Source organism: Schistocerca americana, chromosome 6, assembly GCF_021461395.2.
Source record: "Schistocerca americana isolate TAMUIC-IGC-003095 chromosome 6, iqSchAmer2.1, whole genome shotgun sequence".
NCBI lineage: Eukaryota > Metazoa > Arthropoda > Insecta > Orthoptera > Acrididae > Schistocerca > Schistocerca americana.
The window spans coordinates 198,811,813-198,817,985 of record NC_060124.1 but is presented as its reverse complement, the minus strand read 5'-3'; positions in this window follow the sequence as shown (position 1 = coordinate 198,817,985).

Here is a 6,173-nt window from a genome sequence, read left to right as displayed (position 1 = left end):
CATTGTAATTCTGTCAGAGACAGCAAAGGACTTGGAAGAGCAGCTGAACGGAATGGACAGTGTCTTGAAAGGAGGATATAAGATGAACATCAACAAAAGCTAAATGAGGATAATAGAATGTAGTCAAATGAAGTCGGGTGATGCTGAGGGAATTGGATTAGGAAATGAGACATTAAAAGAAGTAAAGGAGTTTTGCTATTTGGGGAGCAAAATAACTGATGATGGTCGAAGTAGAGATGATATAAAATGTTTGTAGTTCTCAAGTGCAATCTTGACAAAATTCAATTTTTTCAGCAGTCAGTGGGGCACCTATGTTTTGAGGTTTCTCAAACAGGGGTCAAGCCATTGCATCACCACACTGACACAATTGCAGCTATGCTGCAGCTGACCTCTCTTAAGGAACTGCAGGTTTTTCTAGGTAAAGCTGTGTGCTACTGTAAGTTTTTACCAGATGCATCCACTGTTGCTCAGCACCTGCATGTGCTTTTGTGTAAAAATGTCTTTTTTTTCTGGTCTCCAGATTGTGACTGAGTGTTCGATTACATGGGCAGGTCTGAACAACCCATTGTTTATGCTTCTAAGTCTTTAACTCCCACTCAGCAGTGGTATTCTCTGATTGAAGAGGCAGCTTTAGTGACTCTGTTTGCCCTCAAGAAATCTCATGTCTTCTTGTATGCATCGAAGTTCCATTTAATCACAGATCACAAGCCATTGGTTGCTCTTTTTAACCCTTTGGCTTCCATGCTGGACAAGGCAACACATCATTCGCAGCAATGGGCTCTCTTCCTCTCCTGTTATCATTATCAGATCCATTAGTGGCTGACAGTGCAACATGCCAACGTCGATGCCATATCTTCCTTCCGATCAGGCTGGACCCATCATTTGATCAGCATGAGTTGCTTTGTTTTAATGCAGATATTGTGAATCAGAATGGTTTTTCCTTTACTAGTGCCACGATAGCATCAGCTGTCACCACAGATCCTGTACTTAGTCGGGTGCTCGGTTTTGTACAGCACAGTTGGCCGAAAATACCCGAGGACCATGTATTGGATCCCTTACATAATAACTTACCCCTCCAGCACCACTTTTCTGTGTTTGATGGGGTTCTTTTGTTAGCTATGGAGGACACTGCTCCCCGGTTTGTGATTCTGACTTCCTTATGCTGTAATGTATTGCGGCTTCTTCATGTCAGTCATTGGGGGACCTCTGACACCAAAACTTCAGCCCATCAGCATATATATTGGCTGGGTATAGATGTGGTCATTACACAGCTTATCACCACCTCACTGTATTCAGCAACAGGCAGTCCCCCAGGTATTTTCCTCCCCATGATCACTGAACGGGGTGGCGCAGTGGTTAGCACACTGGACTTGCATTCGGGAGGACGATGGTTCAAACTCAACTCCGGCCATCCTGATTTAGATTTTCCATGATTTCCCTAAATCGTTTCAGGCAAATGCCAGGATGGTTCCTTTGAAAGGGCATGGCCAATTTCCTTCCCAATTGCATTCGGTTGGACGATAGTTCAAACTCAACTCCGGCCATCCTGATTTAGATTTTCCATGATTTCCCTAAATCGTTTCAGGCAAATGCCAGGATGGTTCCTTTGAAAGGGCATGGCCAATTTCCTTCCCAATTCTTCCCTAATCCAAGATTGTGCTCCGTCTCGAATGACCTCATTGTCGACAGGACGTTAAACACTAATCTCCTCATCCTCTCCTCTCCCCATGGTCGATGCCGCGGCGCCCATGGAGCATCTACATATTGAATTTGCTGGGCCCTTCGTAAATTAGTATTTGCTCATTGTTGTGGACACCTATTCCAAGTTTCTCTATGTGGTGCATTGTCTGTCCATGTCCATGGCAGCCTCTATTTTGGCCCTGTCTAAGAGTTTTGCAATTTAGGGAAATCCATATACCATGGTAACAGTCCACCTTTTGCTCAGGCTGCTGGTGTTCACTACCTCACAGCTCCCCCATTTCACCCTCAATCTAATGGTGAGGCCGAATGCACAGTTCAAATGTTTAAAACACAGATGCGGAAGTATGTATCCAACAGGTATTGTGAAGCTCCTTTAGGCCATTTTTTGAGTTTGTTCCATTTCACTCCAGTGGAGCCCAATGGACCTGCTACATGGACACCAACCATGGACCTTCCTTCACCTGCTACATCTGATGTCGCATCTGCCGTCTATGTAACACTTTCGGCCAGGGGCACAGTCTGGGCTCGTGGTTTCGGTCGCCAGTCAAACTGGGTTCCTGCCATCGTCAAGTGTTGTTGGGGTCAGCGCCTGTGCATCATCTGTGTTCCTGACAGATAGACGTCATGTCAATTTGACCAGCTGCGGCCGCAGATGGCAGTGTCTGTTCTGGATGGCCCACCACCTCCCCCGCCCCCGCTGCCACCAATGTCTGTTCCTATGTCGCAGATGGTCTGATTTGTGCTGCAGCTGGGATCACTGCCTGGCAGATTGCTGTCGGTGGTTCCTGTCTCCAACTGCACAACTAACTCGACTGCTGTCGCCAGTGCAGCCCTCGCTGCACCTGATGCCGCAGCAGCTGCTGCGATCTCCGTTGCTGGGTCCTGTGCAGCTGTTGTCTCCGACACTCCCTCCCTCCCCCCTCCTCCCCCCCCCCCCCCCTTGCCTCTGCTGCCGACTGATGACCTCTATGAGGACGAAACGCCATCCGCCATCCCCGGTCCTGCCCTGCAGATTCTCACAAGAGGAGGGATGGCACACCATCCGCCCTCTCATCACTTCTGCCCCTACTTGCCGGTGACTGCTGCCACACGCTGCAGCAGCTGCTGTCACCAGGCAATGAAATGGATGTCAGTGCCGTCATTGGTGTGTTTCATATATCGTAATGTCAGTGCCTTGTGTGATCAGTGCTTTTTTTTCTGTACCACCAATATTTCTGTACCATCAATATTTCTGCACCTAGTGTTTTTATGTGTGTATGTGGTTTTCTCACCTTCTAGAAGGGAGGAGTGATGTACCTTTACTCATGACACAACTGATTTCAGAGATCGCACATCCATACAGTTCACATGCCTGCTTATATTATAGAGGCCAGCTCGTTAGGCCCCCTGGCGTGCTCAGGTGAGCAGCCAAAGAAACAGTATTATGTAAGCGAACGCAAATGAGTGCTCAGCATATTCTGTAACCTGTATTATTGTTGTCCAGTCAGTATGTTGAGTGCTATGGACAACCTGTACTTCATCATTTTTCCATAAAGTACTTTGTTTCATAAATTGTGTTTGTTCTTGTTCTAGCAAGTTCATGAAGGTAAATCCTACTTTTCTGAGTACAAGAAAGTTACTCTTGGAGCATCCCAAGGATGGGTATTAGTATACTTGTTGCTCTTGATATTCATAAATGACTTACCAAGTTATTTAACACAAGTTGATGCTGTACTGTTGGCTGACAATACTTCTCTCTTTGTTAAAGTGCAGAATGTGACTGACTTACACAAAAAATTAGAAATAACAACTGAAGAAGCAGCTAAATGTTTTAAAGATAACAGTCTATCTGTTAAGGAGAAGAAAATGTTATGGATGAAATTCAGGCATACATTAAATAAAGTAAACTCTGATATAATAGTGAAGTCAGGTGAATAGAAAATACTACAGACTTCAAATACAATTTTTTTTGGTTAGATGAGCATCTCGAATGGAATAAACATATAGAATGCTCAATAAAAAATTAAGTAAATTCTGTTACGATTTAGAATGCTCAAAAATTCCTGCAGTGAAGAAACAGTGATGAGCACCTATCATGCACAGTCTACTGTGGTATGGTGTGTATGTTTTTCCAGCTTACAAATCTGTGTATGAACCACTAGATTTAAATGCATTACGAGCATATTGTTTGTATTCCTTTATTTTTTTCTGCATTGGTTTTTGTACTTTCTCGCATTTAATGAAAACTTGTGTAATTTTCATTGCAGTGGGGTGATGATCCTCGTACACAGATTGTGCTAAAATGTATTGTTTATAGTACCTGTTAATAATGTGTGAACACATTTCTGTAACTATTGTTGCATTTTCAAGGAAAAGTGCTCTAATCATTAAGACTACAAAGCATACTCACAGGGAGAAACACCACGATTCAAAGCAGAATTACTTTCTCGTTCCATGACAAGAGACAGTAAAGTTGAATGTCAATTCTGTCGAGAAGCTGGTAACATGGAGTTCTTTTCTGTTTTGTTCAGAACAAATATGGGCTCATTTAATTCACCCAATATTACAGATTAACCAGAATACGAGCAACGTTCAAAGAGTGTGATACACCCCAGAAGTCGTAAAATGGAACACAATGCAATGAAGCCAGCTTCTGTCTCACGTCATGTTAGATGATGTTTAGGTTTTGGGGTGTGTTAAAAGTGCAATTATTTCCACTTGGTAGTGGCTACATGGTCAAAATTGCAATATTAGGTTTTACAAATAAATAATTTTATATTCTAAAGGCAACCACAATCTGTAAAATTTTACATGAGTGTGTGTACCCCAGCTACGAGAAGTTAACCTTAGTTTTTTATTGATAATTTTTGAGTATACTACTCGACTTATCGGTGGTCCACAATTCCACCCCATAAAGCATAAATGAAAAATATTATTGTACGATACTCTAATTTCGCAAAGCAAGAATACAGGTTTTTGAAACACATTTTAACTTATCGAAGTTTAGTGCCAGGCCACTACGAGCAGTACTGTAGTTCTCTGATTCCATATCATAACATTGGCACTACACTCTTAAGACATAAAAAATCAATGCACTACAAGGGTATTATTCAAATGGGACAGAAATTGATAGATGTGACGTACTTAAGCAGACAAACAAATGATTATAATTTCAGAAAAACTGGATGGTTTATTCAAGAGATAGAGCTTCAGAAACTAAACAAGTCAGTTGTATGTTGGTCCACATCTGGCCTTTATGCAAGCAGTTATTCAGGTTGGCATTGATTGACAGAGTTGTTGGATGTCCTCCTGAAGGGTATTATGCCAAATTACGTCCAATTCGCACATTTGATAGTCAATATCCCGAGATAGTTGGAGAGCCTTGCCCATAGTGCTTCAAATGTTCTCAATTGGGTGGAGATCTGGCAACCTTTCTGGCCAAGGTGGAGTTTGGTAAGCATGAAGACAAACAGTAGAAACTTTTTCTGTGTGTGGGCACCATTACCTTCCTGAAATATAAGCCCAGTATGGCTTGGCACGAAAGTCATCAAAACGGGGCATAGAATATTGCCATTGTACCACTGTGCTGTAAGGTTGCCATGGATGACAACCAACGGGGTCCTACTATGAAAAGAAATGGCACCCCAGAGTGTCACTCCCGGTTGTCGGGCCATATTGTGGGTGATAGTGGGGTTGGGATCGCACTGCTGTCTGCGACATCTCCAGATGCTATCTCACTGGTAAACAGATCTAAATTCTAAGCAGAACTCACCACTGAAGACAGTTCTACTCTACTCATTGAGGTTCTTGGGCAAAGACACGTCTGGAGACACTTCGGACAGCAGCGGGAAACCAACAGACTGCCACCCACCAACCAGGAGTTGGAGCATTATGAGCAGGGTGCTCCATCCATCTCAGGATTTTGATGATCTAATGTGCCAATAGGACAGAATTTGGCATGATATCATTCAGGAAGACATCCAACAACTCTATCAATGAATGCAAAGCCAGATAACTGCTAAAACAAGGGCCAGAGGTTGACCAATATGTTACCGACTTGCTCAACTGGTGAAGCCCTTTGTCCTGAAAAAACTATCCAGTTTTTTCTGAAATTGTAATCATTTGTTTGCACGTGTACAGGGCGATTTTAATTAAAGTTTAACTTTCAAAACCCTGTAGAAATAACGCCACTAGTCAGAATGACACCAAATTGCAATGGAATATTATCGGAGAAGGGGGAAAACATATGGCAGAAGAAAAAAAAATGGTGTGAAAATTGATCAATAGATGGTGCTATGTGTGTCAGAATATGTAAATGAGAACACCTGCCATGTGCATGGTCCACTGAAGTTATGTATAAACACACCGGGTACACGGCTTTTCCTCCTTTCGCATCTGCGACGTTCGCCACGACTGTCTCAATGCAAGACCACACTCTGCTTGTATTACAAGAATGATGACTGTGCACACATCGCTCTGCAGAAGTTCTGGAC